Consider the following 24332-nt stretch of genomic DNA (forward strand, 5'->3'; position numbering starts at 1 on the left):
CAAGCAGACCTGAACAAACTAATAAAGGTCTATAAAGTCACCTGAAACTACAGGTAGCCAAGGTTTTATAAGGGTTGGAGCTAAAATCTGCAGGACATCGGCACTCCAGGACTGATGTTGCCTACCCCTGGCCCTAGTGCATCCCAAATTTTTTAACATTAACATTTTAAATATAACACTATATATTAAATTTATTATGTTTTATATAATCATGTTTATTAGCTATGTGTTTTATTTTATTGTTTTAGTTACTTATTGTACAGCACTTTGGTCAGTTTTGCGCTGTGTGTAAATGTGCTTTATAAATTAAACTTTACTTACTTACTTACTTACTATAGTTATTATGGCCTTTAGAAACATGTTTTTAGAGGAGATAGTGTAGTGCACAAAAGGCCCCTGTGGCGCGGCCTAGGCTTTTTTCCGTAATGAAATTTTTTCCTTACATTACTTTTACTTTTATACTTTAAGTAGTTTTGAAACCAGTACTTTTTCACTTTTACTTGAGTAAAAAGCTTGAGTTGATACTTCAACTTCTACAAAAGTCTTTTTTAACCCTAGTGTCTATACTTCTACTTGAGTAATGAATATGAATACTTTTGACACCACTGTATATAGTATAGTATAGTATAGTATAGTATAGTATAGTATAGTATAGTATAGTATAGTATAGTATAGCAGCCCAGTCACACGAAATTACGTACCTATAGTCACATAATTTTTTATTCTTTTTCGTGATACTGTCACGAATTTCAGTGTTTTTTCGTGATCGTACAGTATAACGAATTTCTGTTTATGTGTCATTGTCACGTATTGGTAACTCAACTGTTTTGTCCTAATTTCTTACAATTTTCGCTTTGGTTTAGGGTTAGATTTACATAAAATGACAGCCTTACCCAAACCCAACTCTAACCCTAACGCCAGGCGACAATGGTTTAAAATTTAGAAAATATAAAAAATAAATCTGAAAAAAGCAGTATAAACCAATACTTAAAGTGACATCCTAATGCAAACACCAAATATAAACCCAAACCGAAGCTAAAATGGTTTGAAAATAAGAAAAAGCAGCACATAAAAGCACATAAACAGAAATTTGTGAAACGATCGATCACAAAAAACGCGGAAATTCGTGACAGTATCACGAAAAAGAATCAAAAAAATTATGTGACTATACTGTAGGTACGTAATTTTGTGAGACAGCATAGTATAGTATAGTGTTGTGGGTTAAATGACGGCTTATTGTACATTAACTGTTCATGGACTATAATGCATGCACAACAATAACAAAAGCGTTCTTAAAATAGTGAGCATCATACTGACTGACTCTCTTTTAATCTTTTAATCAGGTTTTTATCATCCTGTCATGTACATAAGACACCTGGGGTCTCATTTACAAAGCGTGCGTATGCACAAAACGGGTCTGGAAACGTGCGTACGCCAGTACCCACGCAAAGTTTGTGAATTATAAAAAAAACTTGACGGGAAAATGGGCTTGCGTGATTCATGTACGCACACTTGCCAGTGATCTGTGATTTATGAAAGGAACATTGCTTTGTTTTATAAGTCTTAATAGTTTTTGGCATATAAAATTTTTGGCTTTTGTGCGTATATAGACTTTTAGTAAGAATCCTACACACATATAAATGAGACCCCAGGCTCTTTAAGTACTTTAAGTACTACCAAAACTAAACTAGTCTGAAGTTTGTAAAATTCACAGCAATAAATCTTTTTCATGTTCCTATATTCAAGATTTGTGTTTGAGATGCTTACTGGCCTTTACAGAGCATACATGAACATCCTGCTTTTTTCTCAGGATTTTAATCAATTTTAAGGGCATTGCTTTGCAGTTCTGGTCTGATGTTAATCATTTAGAGTCCCAAAATTTTGTCAGATACATTTACTTGTATGTATCATCTAGTATTTGCTAAGTGTATTTAAGCGTGTTGTCAGCGGACATTTTTTCCTTGCATAGACATTTTGTTTGCAGGGGTGGAACCTAAAATGCCCTTTTTATTGAATTCCCATATTGTTGTGACAGTCTTTATTGTGTGTTTGGCTCAGAGAGAGAGAGAGAGAGAGAGAGAGAGAGAGAGCATCTGTCCTGTTGAAAGGGTTCTGGTCTCCAAGCCTTGAGGAACAGTAAGATGCCAGCTGGTCCGGCACACCTCTGTGTTTGACCCGTGGCTGTGTAAGTGTGTGTGTCTCCCAAGCGGTTGAAGGTACAATAGAGCCTGGAAGACACACTTTCAACTCACTACACCTGGCAGACCTCACACACATACACAACATATGCATTTGCAACACACACACAGTGTGGTGCTACACTAAACCTAGCCACAGGGGATCAAAGTGAGCCGCCCGGGGTCACCCTGGTTTGCGAGCGCTTTAGCAGACCACCTAGACAGAGGCTACACTCCAGACACGTCTGGAGCCCTGATCTAAGATCTCAGAGCAAAACATCTGTTGTAGGATCATACAGACACTTACCTGGACTAAATGACGGCAGGTACTTTTACTTAGAAAAGTTTGTTGTATGAATTGAATTACATTGAGAAGTATAGACGGATGTTTTTTCAAAGCACATGAATACAGGCCACACCCCCTACATAAGGACCACATGAGATGTTTCTCACAACTCTGAAGCAATTATCACATTTACTGTTCACATGACCCACAGGAAAAGACATAAATGTTTTTTTGTTTAAACATTACAGATGTGACCTCCAGACATGTAAAGGCTGGAAGCTGGGGAAGATGTCAGAGTTCATTTCTCACCTGTACACAGCCCCATTCTCCTTAAAATGAAATGTGTTTATATATCATACAGTGGTGTGCAAAAGTGTTGGCCCCTCTCCAAATTTCTTATGTTTTTGCACATTTGTCACACTTTAATGTTTCAGATCACCAAACAAATTGAAATATTAGTCAACGATAACACAAGGGGCAAACACTTTTTCACACAAGGCCATGTAGTTTTGGATTTAGTTTTCCCTTTGTTATCTTTGAAATAAATATTTAAATTTGTTTGGTGGTCTGAAACATTTAAGGGGACATGTCATGAAAATCTGACATGTTTTAGTGTTATAATTGGGTCCCCAGTGCTTCTATAAACCAAAAAAATATTTTGTAAAAAATCAACCCAGTAACTTAGTCTTGGTAAACCATTCTCTGCAAGCATGTGAAAAAAATAGGTAGTTGAAGTTTGTCTGCCCTTCTGATGTCAAAAAGGGATCTTATTATAAAAACACCCCTTATACTGCAAAAAATGACTTTCTATAGTATTTTTGTCTTGTTTTCAGTAGAAATATAAAAGTAAATTAATATGCTTTTTCTTGATGAGCAAAATGACCTAAGAAAATAAGTCTAGTTTATAGACAAAAAAATACAATTTAAATAAATTTAAACTTAAAAAAAGCAACAAATATCTGCTATGGGGTGAGAAAATAAATCTAAATATAAGATTTCTATTTTTCTTAAACACTTAATTTAAGCAAATTTTCTCACCCCATTGGAAGAGATAATTTTGCTTGTTTTAAGCACAAATTTCCTTAAATTGTTCATTTTTGGATATAAACTAGACTGATTTTCTTAGGTCATTTTGCTCATCAAGAAAATACATCTTGTTTTAAGAATTTTTAGATATTTCTAATGAAAATAAGACAACAATACTAAGTAAGAAAGTCGTTTATTGCAGTGCAAGCTGCACTTTCCAACCACGGCACTGCTATTTAGTGCAGAGATCAACTCATTTGCATTTTAAATGACACACCCCACAGCACATTTTTGCACAATTTTAACATGTTATAATAAATTATATATATGATATTTTGAGCTAAACTTCACATATGTACTCTGGGGACACCAAAGATTTATTTGACATTTAAAAAAGTCTTGCGAAATATCCCTTTTAAAGTGTGACAAATATGCAAAAAACATACAAATCATGGGGGTGGCCACTTTTATATTCACACCACTGTATATAATTATTAACAATAATTACTTATTCATAATAAATGTGTCCAACATATTTTACTATAAAATAACAAAGAAAGAAAGCATGATTTTTGTTAGATATAATTTATTTAATATTTTTTAAATATTTTACATTGGAAAGACAAATCCCTTGAAATCCCTAAAGTTTATTTCGTTAGATTTCATAAACTTCAAAAATTACACCACTTTTCATCACTAACATTAATTTTGAGGTATGGCCAATGATGTAGTAATCTACTAGGCAAAGAAATGCAGATCTACATTACACATACAGTAGCAAAATACATTCAGAAGGCATTGCACAGTTTTAACAATTTTACTGTTTATATAAAAAAAGTATTGTAATAAAAATCCTGAGACGTTATAGCACCTGTAGTTAACAAAAATCCTTACAGGCCGTATATCATCACACACGAGAGCATTAATGTTAAAGCAGGAAGGACACGGAGCTCACGGCGATCTCCGGCGGTCGGCATGTTTAATTACAGCCGCTTATCATGTTTAGCTCCTCCTGGACTCAAACACGTATGTAATAAGCGCGGTGGTACAAGTGCAGGAGAAGTGTGAAAGGTCAGCCGTCACTTTCGATACGAGCCCTGCACTTCTAATGAAATGCTGGTTGCAATATGTGTTGAATATGAATGCATTAATTCCTTAAATGCCTCTCAGATTTATGTGCCTCTGCCTCTTATAAGAGGGATAATTTGACAGCGGCCCCCGGCCCGGCTTTGACAGCTCGGAGCAGAGCGGACCAACACCTGCGTCCAGCCAAGCATCACCGGCCCATCCTCCACTTCTCCTCCCCTCGCCTCCTCTCTTCCTCATGCATGCTCACAAATGAACTGTCACCTCATTACTGTGCCTGATGCAAAATAATCAGCTTCCAAATTAGCATGGGCCACTCCGCTCAGCCTCTCTCTCTCTCTCTCTCTCTCTCTCTCTCTCTCTCTCTCTCTCTCTCTTCCTTTCTCTCTCTCGTTCTCTCTATCTGCCTCCCTCTTCTCTGTCTGCATGCGGCTCGCTCCAGCGATGGTGCTGTTTGAATATGCATCTCAAATCATTTCCATCCGGCGTTCCGCAGGGACGGCACGCGGCGGGCGAGCGGCTTGCTGCATTAGCATGGTTGGGAGTGTGGAATGGGGTCCTGGTGGGTTTGGGGTCCCTGTGCAGATGCTCCGGCCCACTTGTTCATTACAACTGCATTTCATCAGCTTGATGATGTCCACATGTCAATTGAGTGAAAGGATTTTACACACAAAAGAGCCGGTGGGAGAAGAACTACAGCAACTAATCAGCTGATTATCATAACTCAGTCTCCTACTGAGACAAGGGAGGGAGAGACACAGAGACGCAGAGAGAAAGAGAGAGAGAGAGAGAGAGCTATGGAGAATAGAGAGAGAGGACAGTCAGACGGATCCCCCCGCCTTCCACTTATTTGTGAGAGGCAAAGCATGAACTGAGATTCAGAACTCATGAACTAAAAGTAAAGGTTTTTAAACTCCAGTTTGGTCAGTAATAAAGTTCAATCCTATGTTTAATCATTCTTTTTGTCTGCATCAGCCACATCTTGACGGATGCTGGGTGATTGTTTAAATTGTGTCACTTAAAAACACCTCCTGGCAGTGTTACTTATATATTTCCAAAAATAGGTAGTTGAGGCATCAGGACATTTTTGACAGTCAATAACACTACTTTATGTTTACACAAGTTGCTTTTGCTAGCCTGACATTCACTTACAGGGCAAGTTACTGGTCAAAAATATTTAAGGGACCATGTCACAAGATTTTTTTAAGATGTAAAACAAATCTTTGGTTTACCCAGAGTACACATGTGAAGTTTTAGCTCAAAATAGCATATAGGTAATTTATTATAACATGTTAAAATTGACACTTTCTAGGTGTGTGCAAAAATGGGTTTTGGGTGTGTCCTGCAAATGCAAATGAGCTGATGAAATTCAAACACTTATTGCTATGATGGTTTGTTGCAATTAAAACTCAATTGTGCTGTGAATTACTTTCTCTGTCTCGCTTTTTCTCTGCACTAAATGGTAGTGCTGTGGGTGGATAGTGCAGATTAAGGGGCAGTATTATTATAATAAGAGCTCCTTATGACATCACAAGGAGAGCCAAAATTCAATGACCTATTTTTCACATGCTTGCGGAGAATGGTTTACTTAAAACTAAGTTACTGGGATGATCTTTTCACATTTTCTAGATTGATAGAAGCACTGTGAACCCAATTATAGCACTTAAACATGGAAAAGTGGAAAACTTTAATAAACCAATTTTCCGTGGATGATAGGGTAAGTCATCAATATGTGGAAAAGTCTTGCTTCTATCATTTGAGATTATGGTCTCGAAAAGCTCATTCATGCATTTATATATACAAGACTAGACTACTGCAATGCGCTTTATGTTGGCATAAATAAGACACTGATTAAACCCTTACAATTAGTTCAAAACGCCGCGAGACTTTTGATGGGTACCTGTAAGGGAGACCACATTACCCCAGTATTGAGCTCTTTAAAATGGCTACTGATCGACTGCAGAATACATTTTAAAATTTAAATTTTCGTTTATAAAGCACTGGTTTATAAACCAAAACGGTCCTTGAGGTCAGCTGACCAGCTGATCTTGACGACTCCAAGAACAAAGGGGATAAGTGGAGATCGAGCTTTTGTAGCTATAGCTCTTAAACTTTGGAATGATTTACCCCTATCAGATTGGAACGTACACTAACTGCTTTTAAAGGAACAGTATGTAAGAAATTTATATCAATTAATCATAAAATGGCCCTGATATGTCACTAGACATTGAGAAACATTTTCATTTCAAATACTTATATCACTGACAACAGTGGTCCGGCCAGGATATTGTCATTTAAAAAGTGGAGTTGCAGCCCTCAACTGGTGTTTATGTTGTCATTTTCTGTATTGGCCACCAGTTGTGTGATTGCAGTACCAGTTTTAGCCACAAGTTTTGTGATTGCAATGCCAGTTTTGGCCATAATCCTACATACTGTTCCTTTAAACATAAGCTTAAAGAATACCTCCTAGCTTTAGCATTAAATGGGGTACAGTATTTGAATTTCTAGGTTATCAAACTGAGGGGTTTATTTCATTGTTATTTATATGTGGTGTTAATGATGTATGCTTTTATGATTATGTGTTTGTACAGCACTTTGTTCAATAACAAGATGTGTAAAAGTGCTTAATAAATGAATGAATCAATACATGAATTAAATGTTTGGCCTCTTTTTCTGAAAGTACACTACAAGATGAGCACAAGCTAAAGTCATCACGGAGTCATTCCATTTGACACACAAACACACACAAATTAATGTCTTATATTAGTCCTGATTATAGAACACTTTCGTGATGACGTTTTTGTGGGCGGAGCCTAACTGGTTGCAGAAAGTGATATCTCCGCAGTAGCGGTGAGAAGTGTCTTAGCATTAAACCGTGATTGTTATGGATTCCCCTATGTTTCCCTTTAGTGCAATGTTTCTTATAGCGTTTTAATCACGTTTATTTTATAGATAAATAAAAAGTTTAAATGGCTTGGCAACTGATATGCATGTATGTAATGTATATGTATTGTTCTTTTTTTTAAATCAATTTATTTTTACAGTCTGAATCGCTAAAGTACATATAAAAGCAATACTATCATGTATTATATATAATAGCGTTTATTAAATATTTAATTATTTTCATGTTTTCTATTCTTCCTTATATTTATAGCCTACGTGTTTGTTCTAAAACTATTATAAAAGTATTATGTTTAAACATACATTAAAAAGGCCTGTTTATATATTAATAACACTTTACATCATGTGTGTGTGCTATATTGATATATTTATTAAGTATGTAAACATAATAATTTTAGAATAAACAGGAAGAAGACATAAGCTAAGATATAAGGAAAATAAAAAGAAATAATAGGAAACGAAAAAAATATGAAATATAAAAATTTGTTATATTATTGCTTTTTCAGTATAAAAAACTTTTATTCTGAATAAATTATAATTGTAACATGATAAAAACGCTATAAGAAACACATGGAGGGAACAGACTTTGACAGAACACCGGACATCTTCTCTACTTATTATCTATTCTAATTATTAAAAGATTTCCAGAAGATTTCAGCGCTCCAGTCTGTCCGTTTAAGGGCTTATTGTAATCATAAACACCTACATTTATCTTCAAATGGTGTCTTCGACGATTGTATTCTATAAAAATGAAAGCCATTTTTTTTTGGCATTCCTATTCTGACACTTAACAGCACAACAGGACATTTTCAACTGAGATATCTTGTTCGTTTCACTCATGTCTAATTCATTTCCACTGTTTTTCTGCAACCACATGGCGCGCGCAGCTTGCAGTGCCGTAACTGTGACGTCTACCCAAAATTGGTCTATAGAACACATGGACAACATTTTATTCTTCTTTTAAGTAATTTTGTCAATTAAATAATATAATTGCATGCCCTCTTACACTGCAAAAAAAATGATGTGTTAATTTTTTACACATTTTGTGTGTCATGCCATTTAAGGCATTATTTCATGTTAAAATAAATGAAAGGGCCAACACAAGTTGTGTTAAAAACAGTGACAGGAGTAATGCATTACAAAGTAATTCCGTTACTGTAATTCCACTACTTTTAGCGGTAATGAGCATGTAACGTAGTATTTTTTTTAAAATCAAGTAACGCAGTTACTCCAGCAGCTCCAATCCATGAGTCTGTTTACATGCCCAATCTTACTCCAATTATGCTTACTAACTGATTAAGCAAGGATAGATTTACCCATATTTTAAGCTGCATGTAAAAACCTTAACTAATGCAGTTAATGGATAATTGGAAAATTATAAACTTGTGTTACAGGTTCTGCAGACATGTGAAGAGATACAACAGTATGGCTTCCCACAGGCTTTTTGAATAACTAGACAGACTATAGGTGGCGACATCTCTACCTGCCTAATGCAGTTTTCTATAACTTGTTCATTAATTTGCATGTAAACGCATGAAAATGGGGTTTCATAATAAGCTGATGTCTGCAGGGGCGTAACAGGCATCTAAAAAGTAATGGGGACTGGGACATGTAGGGGTGCGTGGGGCAAAAACTAACGGGGGATTAGTTGAAACACAGACTGTTTACATTGTTGCACAGGGTTGAGCATTTTGAACGAGTTGATGAATGAGTGTTTTGGTGGCATTTTTTCATCATATGTTTTTTTTTTTTCGGTTTTACAATATATATAAACAATATCCACTTCAAGTATATAGACAAAATAGTATTGAAATATTTGCCTGCAAACTTAATTTTTAGCAAGTGTTACAGTACAACTAACCCCCTGCCTGTTACAATTAACCCCACCTATGGGGTAAGTTGTAACGTTTGCACTTTTGTCATGTTTGGTGTAATTGTCCAAGAATGGTAAGTACTAGAAACAAACTTCAAATGTACATTTGTAGCAGAGATGTGTGTGTTACTTGTTTAAAAATATAATTAATCAAACTCAAATATTTTTAAATGATTGAGCCAAAACCAAAAAGCGTTAGGTTGTGCCCACTCTCCCCTACATATTAAAGCAAAATAAAGAACACTAAACTGTGACATATATACGACCCAATAGTTCTTCATACAGTGGTCTACCAGTAAAACTGATAAAAAAATTTAGGACCAAAATTATCCAAACACTTTGACCTGACCATGTTATCCTTAAGTGTTTTTTTTTTTTCTTTAATTCAAGATGAATTTGTTCTGCAAATAAACTGTGAAAATGTGTGAAATGTTAAAGGTTACAGAATTTTTTGATAAAGTGAAAACATGTAAGCTAAAAATAGGCTATATAACATCACAAACTGTCAGATGACCTCATGACTTCAGACATAGGTGTCATTTACACTGGGGACACTGGGGACATGTCCCCACCACTTTTTGAAAGCATTTGGTTAAAATGCTCTGAAAAATCAAGCAATACCTGTGCGACTTTCACTGCTATTTTGTCTTGCTTTCAGTAAAAAAAATCTAAAAATTCTTAAATTAAGATGCTTTTTCTTGATGAGCAAAATGACCTAAGAAAATAAGCCTGTTTTTAGACAAAAAATATATAATTTAAGTGAATTTGTGATTAAAACAAGCAAAAAATTCTGCCAATGGGGCGAGAAAAAAAATCTTTTTATAAGATTTCTTTTTTCTTAAACACTTAATTTAAGCAAACATTTCTCACCCCATTGGCAGATGAATTTTGCTTGTTTTAACTAGACTTATTTTCTTACGTCATTTTGCTCATCAAGAAAATATTGATTTAAGAATTTTTAGATATTTTTACTGAAAACAAGACAAAAATAATGAGTAAGAAAGTCATTTTTTTGTAGTGTACACTGCAAAAAATGATTTTCAAGAAAACAAATTCTTAGTACTTTTGTCTTGTTTTCAGTAAAATATCTAAAACATTCTTAAATTAAAATAAATTAATTCGTTTTTAGACCAAAAATATCAAATTTAAGTGATCTTGAGCATAAAACAAGCAAAAAAATCTGAAAATTTGGATTTTTCTTGAATTTAGTTTTCACGATTTTTTTTTGCTTACCCCATTGGAAGATTTTTTTTTCTTGTTTTATGCACAAAATCGCTTAAATTTGATATTTTTGGTCTAAAAACTAGACTTATTTTATTGGGTAATTTTGCTCATGAAGACAAAGCATTTTAATTTAAGATATTTTTTGATATTTCTACTGAAAACAAGACAAAAATACTAAGAAATTTAATGTTTTTTCATCTGGTCTTTTGTCCCCACCACTTTTCAACACAAACTGACGCCCCTGACTTCAGAGAAGACACATTTAAGAGAGATTTCTCCTTTTATTAGTATGTCATAAATGTCCAAAGGCCCTTCACAAAATCAAGTGTTTGACCTGGCATTTATATGCATCGTGTGTGTATGATTGTTAGTCAATGTGGGAATCGTCATGGCATAATTCATGTAAAATCACCAACCCACTCTTTCCAATCAGGCAAAGGGCACGTCTGTCTGAACTCTCTCTCTCTCACACACACAAACACAATAGCATAGACATTCCCCTGTACATACACACACCCACCTAAATGCATGCCCACATAAACATCTCAGCCACACAAACACACACTATGCAACACAACACAAGTCATCTGAGAGTCACAGGCCCAATTATAAAGTCTGCAATCTGCATTGTTCCTGGAGCCTCTGGATCAATGCACCGCAGGCATGTGCACATCACCACCTCTAATGATCCCTTACTGGGGCGCACACTCGCACACTGCATAGTAATCTCCAGCTAATTAACTCTATAATGCTCAAGCAAGCTTTCTCAGCCCTGCGGTCCCACAGAGAGCACACCGCTCCTATTTGTTTCAATGTTCCGGTCCGTTCTTACCTCTCACATAATTACACGCAGATGATCGGGGCAGGATGAAGGGCTCTATATCGGGATTTACAATACGAGGTCAATTAACTGTTTGATCAGAAACTCGCTGCTATTGATTTCTGACTGTAGATTCAAGCTCATTAATGGAGTGCAGAGAAATTTCTTTCGCAAACAAACTGATTTAATAGAGGCGGTGACTGCTTAAAATGCAACTTTTTAACTTTTTGGCCTGATTTTATGGCCCATTTTTTGGGAGAGTGAAAAAAGAACAGGGATTTTTTTTTAAATGTCACGCCAAAATGTTAAGGTCCTCCAAGTGGTTGCCAAGGTGTTGCTGCATGGTTGCTAAGATGATCTGACTGATATATGTACAGATATGTATACATTTGGTACATGAACTCTTTAGGTGTAAAGCTGTACTTTTTAAAGGGTACTGCCCCAGTGACAGCTGAGGTACCTGCAGAGGTACAGGTGAGCTGCAGAGCATAATAATGTTGAGGCTGAATATTTTTAACAATATATTATGGACTAGTTTAAGGGAAACATGTGCATTTTAAAAAAATCTTTGTCTATGTATGTATTGTTTGATTGTGTCTATTCTCGTTTTATGTGTAAGTTTTTGTGCTGCCATTTTGTCCAGGACTCCCTGGAAGGACAGATTTTCTATCTCAATGGGACTATACTGGTAAAATAAATAAAAGTAAAATCAAACCATTGCTTATTCACACTGATTTGACAAACTCCAACAAACATGTTTATTGTAAATCCAGCAGCCAACCTAGAATTATGGTGTTTGTCTCGGTCCGTGGCCTTTTTTTAGATCAGTGTAAATTGTTGCAAATAACAATCGCAAACTGTGAATTTAATGAACATTAATAATCTCCAAGTGTGTGTTTGATTTTGACATTGTGGGGACATAAATAAAATTGGTCTGCAGAGCTGCGTGGTCACAAAAGTTTATTGCCGGTTACTTCAATTGAATAATATTTTAAAAATATATATTTTTATATATGTAAAGTCATAACTTTATTTATTAAGGTTACACATGTCAAAAACAACAAATATATAATAGGTCTATTTTATTGTATTTGTTTAAAGTACTTGTATTTGTATTTATTGTCTATTTAAAGTATATATATATACTTTTTTGTGACGCCAGTGACAATTCTGGCAGGGCAAGTTTTCATTTAAATAATTCCTGAATATATTAATGTTAACTAAAATAAGTAATAAGTAAAAAAACACAGGACACAGACAGACATCATTGCTTTAAGAATTATAGATTAATTATTTGGTCAAAATTAGAGACAATAAACATGGTATTAAAGAGTACCTACTTCATTGCTAAAAAAAATCAATGTTATTTTGTGTATTTGGTATAATACAATGTGTTTGAGTGGTTTATGGTTAAAAAAGACATTATTTTCCACATACCGTACATTTGTAGCAAATCTGTACGTTGTAATTGGTCTGAATACCTCTGACGTCAGCCAGGAATGTGGCGCTTCTTACCATGTTTGAAAGATTCGGTCACAATTCAATGCTAGTAGGAGTTTACTAACAGTCTGTGAGTCCAAAGCTGGAGGAGTTATGATATGTCCGTGTTGTCGACATCACCAATCCCAGGAAGTAAACTGTTGCCTACAATCTGTGTGTTTGTTGTAGTCCAAGAAAAGAGATTTACGTTAGAGACGATTACTGACATCATCGTTTACTTTGGGGTTTGTACCTTTTGCCTATCGTTAACATGTACTAATATACACTTACACACCAAAGGAAATGTAAAATTGTGAATCAGACCATTGGTGCTCTTTAAGATGCATTTTGGTCAATTGGATCACAAGTGGACAACACTAAAAGCAGGTGTAAATGGTGTTCAAAGCGCTTTGAGCTTGTCCATTTTCGACACATTCAGAGGTAAACGAAAACGTTATTCGAAATACGAAAATGTATTCAAGCAGCCACAAAAGACCGCCTACTCTCTGTCAATATATCTAATATGATGTGCCTAGCACAATTTACATCGTTTCTGATTTTTAGTGGGAACACAAAGTGTACAGCATTATCTTTAGGCATTTATTGATAAATGTAAAGCTGCTGATCTATGCGGCTAATTTCATTAGTTTACTTGCGAGCTTGTTTCATCAATTGCGCTGAAATATCAGATACATCTCTTACAGCACATTTACATGTACAAAACACTGTGCAGCATGTTTACTAACAACACAAACAGCGGACATTAACTTAATATCAGTTTACCATCAATTTAAACCCTTAACTCGCATTTAAACGAAAGCAAAGGGCCTTGCCCACAGACCATCCCTCAAAGTAATCAGGGCAGAAGAGATTGAAAGTGGACAAAAAAGCTGGATTTAAAAATCAGGTGTAAACTTGAATGTGTATCTCTCATCCACTTGTGATCCGATCGATGAATCGATCTTAATACCAAGTGTAAACAGCCACTTTGTGTTCCCTGAAAACTGGTGTCCATATAGTGTCCCTACCCAAATCGACGCACTTGCTAACTGATGTCTAAGGTGATTGTGCTCTTTTAATATTTCTGCTTGTTCATTTTCTTAGATGTGCGTTAGTGTGTATAAAGTCCACAGGGGTTCACACACAGCTCATCTCACCTGGGAAGAGTTAGGCTTGTGTGAATCTCACAGGTGCAGGACTGCTCTGCAAAGCCTAAATCATTATCTTACCCCCCCTCCAAAGAAAAGAAAAGTTGGATTTTTGAAACCTTCCTAATCAGAGAGGTTGGATCTTTGGCTTACTCTGGCGAAAATCATATGTCTTTTTCATCTTTTCTGTTTGATAATTCCCATGTTCTGTGTGCTTCAGAAGATCTACCGTACCTGGGTGTCCTCCTCTGTAACGTCTCTCTCGTGTTTAACGTGCATTCGTTTGGTCTTCGTCTGGCTTTGGGAGAGGCTAATACCCGTCTGCTACCTGACAGCACATCTACCTGAGGCGAGCTCTCACATACCTGCCTGACAGAATGATGGACTGCCAAAGCAGACTTTCTCTTCTTCTCTCGTTTCCTCGCTTCTCCCTGACCGTACATTCAGAGACGGTGAGTGAATGATGTTTATGCCTCTGTCAGTTCTTCTAGCGTTCCCTCCTTTTATTCGTTCCTCCTCTCGTAAGTATATCTCCTGGTGGGAGCACTCGGATAACAGATCTTTTGGGAATCGTGGCCTGGGTGTGAATTACAGAAGAGGTTGTGGTGGCTCCGACCTACCAATTAAGGTTTGAACTCCTGAAAGGAAGTCAAAACAAGAGAACAAAGGTTGAGGGGTTTAAAGAAACACTTCAAATAAACACTTCTAAATACTATTAAAGGGAAGGTTTTTAAAAGCATTTTTCTGCAAATTCTGCATGTAATGAAGTATGGGTTCTTGCTTGTTATATGTTTCTCATCAGCCTATCCTGTAATTTGCCTCTGATTTGAGGGGTAAGTAATTGTTTTGGTTTGGGTAAGGGGTAGGCCTTAGGTTTATAAAAAAAAAATTTATACAGAAATGTTCCAGTACCAGCAAACATGGGAAGGATTGCGTCTTTCTTGGCGGAGACACCAACTCATTCATAAATTGTTGAGTGATTTGCTTTCTCCCCTGTGATATTGGGTTTAGATACGTGGTTTAGTGGCGGGGTCTAATTTCGGACTTGTAAAATACGTACAAATAACCATGAGTTCAGGTTGGAGACGCTGCATGCGACCTTCGAAGGTCTGGTGTGGGTCACGTGATGTTTGAGGACCTTTGATGTTTGAGCAACAGCAGCAGATTCACATAGATCTTTAAACTGTACTTTTACCTCATCAGTCAGGCTTGAGCTGTGCTTTTGATAGCAGGAGGTTTCGTGAATCCATTTAAGCAGTGCTAACAGATCACAGAGTGAGAGATAAACCCCTGACATCCCCGCGACCTGCCACTCACCGTGACCCCCTCCACCCGTGACAGCGATGTCAAAGGAGCCAGACGGCTCGATATCCTCACACACTCCATAATTAGCCATTATAGTGTGTTTGTGCGAGGAACAAGTTCATGAGAGCCTTTCTAAATTGAGGAACCGCTGGGATTATGAGGGGAGGAGAACAGCAGGGTACCATCAAAGATGGCTACCCAGGCAATTTAGGCTGTGACTTATTTGCCGCAAATCCCAGCTTCTACGCGCTCTGTAAGTGTGGTTGTGTGTGCGTGGGTGTCCTTTACTCAAAGTATGGTGCAACATTTCCCCTTAATAATATGCAGGGTGAGTGTAATGATTAGGGGATGTTGGGATAATAGGACGCCCCTCTTTGCTGTTATACTCACTCATGGACAACCACACAGTGCTAAGTCCTGTTAAATGACACAAATATACACACGTCCTGACCCTCATCCTATTTTTCAGCATTAATGACTATGTAATTTCTGTGACTTTTGTGGCAAAAAATAAAAATAATTTTTTTAACTAATTCTTTTTTTTACAGTCACATCTTTCTGTCCCAAACTCACTGAAATAGTTGTGCAAATGCAATATACTTCCTCTTTAATGCATTACATAAGTAACTACAACCACAGTTATAACACAAAACAATACTTACTGTTTCTATACACACTGAAAAAAAACTTCTGGACATTGGTTGCCCATGATTCAATTTGGTTTTCTTAAAATTAAATTAACAGTAATTAAAATACATTTCATTTTAAGAAAACTTGATTCAATCATGTGTACATAATTAAATTACATAGATAAATTTTTTTTTTAAATTTAGAAAAATCATTTTAGGAAAACTTAATTAAATCATGGGCATAATGCATATAATGCATTATATCACATATATGACCCTGCCTGTGAAAAACCAGCTAAAGTTATTTTTTGTGATTTATTGTAAAGAACATTGAGTGAAAGTATAACTAATATTGGCTGAGTATGATCATGTCAAAGTTTGAAATCAATGTGAAATAAAAAGTCAAACTTTGAACATTAGATTATGAAACTTTAGCTTGGATTACTACCGAGCCCCTAAGGTGACATTGGAGTAAAAAAAACTAAAGTTTAGTTTCGTGCACGCACGTGAAACTATTGCGTAAGCATGTGAAAGCGAACGTTTCACGTGAGCATGCAATGGTTTCACGTGCGCACGCGAAACTAAACTTTATTTAATTTTTGCTCCGTAGTAGACAGCATCAAATATTTTTATGTATGCATCAATATCAGTATTTCTGATGTTGCTTAATATAGAACGTTTCATCGGGCACACGTGCGATGACGCGATAAGGGTCTGGTCCGAACTTGACTTCCGGTTTCTGTTGTTTTAATGGTCTGACTAGTTGATGAAACTTAACTCTTAAACAAATATCTCGTCGAAAATAACAAATGTTTTGGGTTCCTATGTAATCTACGTGTTGTTTATTTTGCTTGTTATATAAATAAACTACTTTAAAAGGACTTTGTTGTTATTTCTTCTTTTCAGAGTTTACTTGAAGTTACGCGATGACCACGAAAGCCGCGTGTTTATGTTGTTACTGCTGAAACCGTCTATATATATATATAAAAACAACAACTAAACAGCGACAATAAACAGCCCTAAAATGATTATTACAGGTAAATAAATCGAGATAATTTAAAAACGGAGAAATTAAGCAAGCGTATAGTTTTTCACCACAGTGATTTTGCATTAATAATATTTATTTTTCCAACATCTGTCTTGGCTCTCGGCGAAACCAAAGAGCACATTTGTTTTTAATTGTTGAGACAGTAAACGACGTCTGGAGCAGATCAGGATCACTGATTGTAAAGAGCTCAGCTGGAGTTGATCTTCCAGAAGTAGAACAAGCAGCAGTTGGGTTTAAAGGGTGTGGCAGCTGAACACTGGCACAGGTCCCAATCTTCATAAATGCAACTATAAATATAAAGATGTGCAACATCTTAGTGAAGGAGAACGCTGAGATTGTAGCACAAAAGCTCCATGTCTCTCTCTCTCTCTTTCTCTCTGTCAGCAGTATTTCCATTTGGGAAGAGAGCGCCGTTCAGCTAGTACTGTCCTGTACTCTGTAAATAAGGTGCCCTCATTCTGTCGTGAGAAGGAAAAGGAGCGTTTGACTACAATGGGCTATTATTGGCCATCATAGAGATGAGACAGACTCTCAGGGGACCACAGAGCACTTTTATGAACTGGAAACGTCGGCTGCTTTTCACTTCTCTCTCTCTCTCTCTCTCTCTCTCTCTCTCTCTCTCTCTCTCTCTCTCTCTCTCTCTCTTTCCCTCTCTCTCTCTCTCTCTCTCTCTCTCTCTCTCTCTCTTACAATCTTATATATATATATATAATAAAACTAATATTTTATGAAATCAATATTTACATGAACAATGATTATTAAATGGCAATTTTATATTAACTAAAATGTACATAATTATTTATAAACTGTTATTTATAAACATTTGTTATTTATTTGCTAAATAAATGTTACTTAGTTATTTTAAGCTGAGGTAACTCCCTGTCCCATTTACCTTCTTATGCTTTTTTTCATTTTCACTTATTGTATGTATTAACACACTTCTCTCTCACAAAGTGGAGTTTACACCAGACATTAGGCTTGTGATTTTAGTACTGTTTAAAGGAAAGTGCAACTCATAACAGAAAAAAATCACATTTGTTTCTCTTTGACATCAGTGAGAATAAAGGGGTAGCAAATGGAAACCTTAGCCACCTTTTTTCATGCTGCAAGTCTAGCATGGAAACGATGGACCAATTTTCCCAACTTTTTTAGTTGATGATCTGTAAGAATGATGCTTTATTTGTGTTGTTCCTTGATTTGAGTAACTTTTTTTGACATTTGGGTATAAAGTATTTCAATGCTATAATATATGGTGTAAAAACGTTTGAGTGCTGCCCTCTTCAGGTATAACGGTGACTACTGCAGTTGAATTTTCCTATTGGATGTTGTGGTTATGCGTGACGTAAGCGATACGATCCAACGTAAGCAGGTTCAAGCTCACCACACTTGTTACGATCTCAACACCCACTTGGTACAAGCTCAGTTCGTCCCCTCTATCTCCATTGGGGTCTGCCCACTTTTCTTGCATTTTTCAAATATTGCCAGTGTAATTGTTGTTCCTTGAGAAGGGAACAAGACGCTGCGTCTCCCTTGCCATACTTATTGCATCCCTGTTACGCCATCTTTGGCAATATTTCAGATAGTGATATAATTTCTGGCTCCTGCGTCACCCTGTCTTTGTCGTTAAGCCTTACCATTGGATGAATTTGATATACACATTCAGACGCACTTACCCCTGGAGGCGTCTCCAAAGTGTCAATGCAGTGACACAGCGCGAGTTCCCTCTAAAGGGAACTGTAACAATGTATCTTAAAAGGTAACATGATGTAACCTTGCTTGAATGTGTCCCCACGTTTAGTCCTTGAATTTGAGGGTATTGGACCTGGAAAGTCCTTGAAAGGTCCTTGATATTGAAGTTAAACTAAGGTGTGGGAACTCTGTAATTTATTTTCACGTGACGTGACTATTAAAACATGTTATGAAATATCGCCACTGATATATTTATAAGCAGCATGCAAAAAACATCTTATAAAAACAGTTTTATGTAGTAGTGACAAGAATGAAGTCAGGTAAGCGATTGCTCGTACCGCAAGATTAAATGGAAAACAGTATTTAGTTGTATTAACTTTTACCTCGTGCCAAAACAATAACAACACAAATGACACTAAATATGAATAAGAAAACAAGGAATAGTTTCATGACACCAAATACTGCTGGTTTGATTTTTATGTTTGACCATCACACAGATAGGCCTGCATCAGAGCCAGGGAATCCCTGTCAGAGATGTAGCCCAGATCAGGCGCTGTTCAGCGGGGTGAGTGAACACTGACGTCCGCTGGTGTGTCTGGGTCTCTGGATCCGAGCAAATGTTCAAATAGGCACTCTCTTTACTAATCGACTGCAGATTTGAATATTATACATATATATTCTCGACTGAACTAATCTTAAAACTACACTTTGTGACCAAGAAACGGTAATATTAAGAAACGGGTATTCCGTCTATTGGGTTATTATGAGATTCAAAACAGCAGAAAGTGTTACCTGTCATTCTGGCCTTCAAATCCGTGGCGGAAGAAAGTAGTTTCCCAACAAAGAGGCATTTTTAATAACTCTGTAGTTGTTTTCTGGTTTTCTTTTTTCAAACGTGTGTCTTCAAACTGTTGTAAGCAAAATCGCTCTCGCAGTCATGTGATATAGCTCTATATCGTCACGGCTGCGATTGCGGCCTCGTGCCTCTGGCCTAATCACAGCCGTGATGATATAAACCTATATTACACTCCTACTCAAGCTAATATTGCTTGTTCATCCACACTTTAAACACATATAACATTGGAGCAACCAATAGCAGGAGTTGGGGTGGGACTATCTGTTTGACTGACCAATGTCACACTGAATTCTCAGGAAACCTGTTCGAAAACAGCACCTCAGCTGTAAATAAGATGAAAATTCTGCTGTCAAATAACTTCATGTTGTTCTTAAGTCATTCTTCTGTGGATCGCGAAATGAAAATGTTAGACATGAAATGGTAATGATGGAAAAGTGATTCCACATTTTTTTATATATATATATTTCTTCTTATGTTCCATGCAAGCACAAGTAATACAATAAAATTTTCATTTTAAATTAAAAGTGTATGTTTACTCTTACAAAGTCCAAAATAAAGCAGAAATAGCCCACTTCAATCTAATGCATGCACACCAAACTCTTCTGTCTGCAGTGAGCGAGTGAACAGCAGTGTTTGCAGTGGGTAATTAGCATAACATTAGTGGATCAGTGGAAGACAGTCAGAGAAGGAGGGGAAAATCTGTCCATCATGCCCCTCTCTGACTCTCTCTGCCACTCCTCTGGGGTCTTCCCTCTGTTCTGAATGTTTGAAAGTTTTCTGGTTATTCCCACGAGTGAAGCTGCTATCAAATCAAAGACTGGCGTTGCAGCAGTGACCAGTCAGTCTCTCTCTCTCTCTCTCTCTCTCTCTCTCTCTCTCTCTCTCTCTCTCTCTCTCTCTCTCTCTCTCTCTCTCTATTCTTCCATCAGAAGAAAGTCAGTCTCACAGATGCACTGGTTAACAATGCCATCTCACGCACACACATCTCGCCCGGCAGCCCGTCAGAAGTGGGGGGAGGGTTCAGAACGGCGGCCTGACGAATGAGGGGAGCAGGTCCCCTGTGATTGGCGCGCTCTGAACATTGATGCCAGCTTCCATCTGTCATGATAGCCCCAGTGCTGAACCTTCAATCTGTCAGCCACTGCAGCAGCCCAGCTCTCACAGTGATCTGGCCTGCTAAACACAGCTGACAACAGGCATTATCACAGCCAGGGAGAGAGAGAGAGAGAGAGAGAGAGAGAGAGAGAGAGGGACAGAGGGAGGGAGGGGAGGAGGGAGAGACTTGTTAATTGTGGGCGGGAATGTAAACTGTCACCTCTGATTGGATTGAACAGCACATCCTCAGATTTTTTTAGACCCCTCGATGGGTTTCAGAGCTGCTGTTTGGATAAACCGATGGAAATGTTTATGTTCCTGGCTCAGAGCTGCTAATGTGTGAAGAATGACAAAGATCGCCCCCATGTTATACTAACAAGTGTTAAGAGACGATAATGTTTGCATTTGTTGTGGCTGTGCTCCTAGCATTTATTTGTAAGGAACAGCTCACCAGAAACACAGTAGATATTTACTCTCTGATTTTTGTAGAAGATAATATACAAAAATATATTTTATACAACAATTCATGCACTAACTTTGACACCATATCATTTGACATTCAATATGAAGTGCAAATGATATTTGAGAGCCACGTTGATGGGCAATATTGTGTGTGTGCGCGCGTGTGTGTGTGCATATGTGTGTGCGTGTGTATGTTGTGGTCGTCCTTGTCAAATCTTTCACTGACTCTCAGTAATTAGTGCTATCATGACACATCGGAGGAGTTGTTTCTGTGACAGGACTCAACAGAGACAAGTGTCCCTGCAGACAGAGTTCACCCCCTCCCTCTTTATCTCACTGCTCTCTTTTCTGTAATATGACAGTATCTTTGTGCACGTGTACACAGAAACACACCATCAGTGACCATAATACACTACACTGTTAACCCAGATATTGTCTTTACTTAAACAATGAAGTAAACATCACTTAGTATTTTGTGTAAATTAACTGAGTACAGATGTTGGAGAGAGCAATTGCTATTACAATTTAAATCAACTTTAAATTTCTCGTTCAGTAAACTTCATTTTAAGTTAATTTTACTATTTATTATTCAACTTTACAGTAAAGTTATTTTATAAATATCCTCAAAAAATTCATAATGTGAACTAATGCTTTTTAGTAAAGACTATTAAAGATCTTTCACTCCAAAATAATAATTTTTATCATAAATCACTTACCATTGTGTCATTCTAAACAACCAAGGGTTGGTTTCCCAGACAGGGATTAACTTTAGCCATGACTAGGACTTAGTTTAATTAGGAAATGGTTAAAACATTACTTGTGTGCATTTTGAGGCAATATCAGTGCAAGATGTTTTCAGTTTGGACAGCTCTTACATTTATTTTAGTCTAGGACTAGTCTTGCCCCTGTCCGGGAAGCCACCAAGTGCTTTGATTGTCTTCAGATCACATTTTTAGATTTTTTTGATGAAAACACAGAGGCTTGTGTCTGTCCCATAGACTGCAGTTTGATTTTCATATTCTACCCAAGGAATGAAAGAAATCGGCAAAAAGGTCCATGTGTAGTTCAATAATAATATTAAGAAGCGACGATAACACTTTTGTGCACAAAGAAAACAAAACAAACGATTTTTTTTTCAACAATTTGTTCTCCTCCTTGGTCCTTCAGTGGGCGTTCATGAGCAAACTATGACACATGATGCTGATGTCACCTGCTGACATAGTTGCCAGCGTACAGACACAGAATACGCTTGCATGTACAGTAATTTGCACATTTATACGGGCTGTTTAATTATTGTTTACAATCTTTGCATAATGGCTTAAATAAAAAAGCTAAAAAAATTGCGGACAAAAACATCGGCACCATCAGCAGGTGACGTCAGCAGCATGTGCTGTAGTCTGCTCGTGAACGTGCACTGAATGACTTGGAGGAGAACAAATTGTTGAATAAAATAGTTTGTTTTGTTTTCTTTGCACACAAAAGTGTTATCATCGCTTAATAATATTATTATTGAAAAACACACATGGACATGGCGATGGACCTTTTAGGCAATTTCTGTCTGGGGAAAAATTGTGAAACTAAATGAAGTCAATGGGACAGTCACAAGCCTCCTGGTTTTCATCAAAAATATCTAAAAATGTGATCTGAAGACAATCGAAGCACTTGTTTTTTTAGAAACGACACAGGAGTAATAGATTTGTGATAAAATGATCTTTTTGATGTAAACTAACCCTTTAAAACCATCTTGAATTGTCTGCTACACCCATGAAAGGTTCTATAAAACTTAACCTGTTTAGTTTCACCCTGTGTAAAAACTAAAATGATTTGGTGCAATTGGTTTCCATCAATTTCCTAGTAAAGTGAACTAATTCGGGTTAAGAGTGTATGAGAATTCTCATGACAAAGGATTATTTATTATATTCTAAATCAATTTTATATTATTACAAAAATATAGTTAGTTTAGTTAGTTTAATCTAAGTATCATTTATTTAGATTGATGACAATTTGTTTTAGTTTTTTTTTACATATGGTACATTATTACTGTATTACTATACGTGTTATTACTACGTAATAAAGTAAATGCAAAAAAACATGCAACAAGCCCTAAACCAAATGCTAACCTTAATCCTAACCCTATCATTTTAAAAGTTTATATTGTTAACTAATATAACATAGTGCTTAAATGTATAATTACATTGTAACAAGAAATACTGGGTTATTTTCAGCCTAGGGTTGTGTAAATATTGGACAGAACACAGCGATGGGTTAATATTTACCCAATGCTTGCGTTGTTTTAACCCATCTATGTGTTCTGTCCACCTTACAGTATACAAAAACATGATACAAGTATTTATATAAATGTTGTATTTATAATTGTATATTGATATAATATTTGTACACTTTTACCACCTACATTTGCACTTGGTGTGTCAGCACCAATTTTTTTCAGGGATTTTATTGTAATGAAACAAAAACAAATTGTTTTTATAGTTCACAATAGGGAAATAATTTCAATGCATTTACATGATGCTTGTGTCGTTGTTGTTTTGCATGTTGATTTCCTTGTAATTTGTTAAAAAATAAAAATTTTCATTAAGATAAACCTTCTTTTTAGATTCATCCTTAAAGTGACACTTTGTAGTATTTTCAAGACCCTTGTGATGGTACATCGACTTAAAATAGGTTGAATTACATGTCTACCATAGCCTGACGGGGTCTGTATTGCTTTTACTCGTACTTTAAACTTGGGGTTTCGGGTGGTAACCCGAGCATAAAACAAAAAACTACAAAAATCTGCTTTACGGCATACGTCAGTTTCTCCACTTCCTCAAATTTGGACGTGAGAGCGCAACTATTTATTTTCCTGATGTTTTTGTTATGGCCGAAGCAACCCAAGGTTTTGTCAGAGGAGACCAGAAATAGAAAAGGGGAGAGTGACAGAATAAAAAGAAGGACAAGGATGAATTATGTTGGGCCAGCGTTCGCTTGCTGGCATGAACTAAAGGAGGAGGAGGGTTTTCTGACTGATGCTGACTTGGCCCTCATGCTTTTGGAGTAGTATGTAATGTTATATTGCTTGCATATATAAGTCCTGTCTGGCGCCTGAACACTATTTTTTTACGTGAATTTTACTGGAGGTTACTTGGATAGTTTAGAGAGACTTATATCATGTGACATTGTTGCGCCGTGGTGGCGTCATGTACCTACGACACGGCCGATCCGGGTTCG

This window comes from Paramisgurnus dabryanus, chromosome 15 (genome assembly GCF_030506205.2).
Source record: "Paramisgurnus dabryanus chromosome 15, PD_genome_1.1, whole genome shotgun sequence".
NCBI lineage: Eukaryota > Metazoa > Chordata > Actinopteri > Cypriniformes > Cobitidae > Paramisgurnus > Paramisgurnus dabryanus.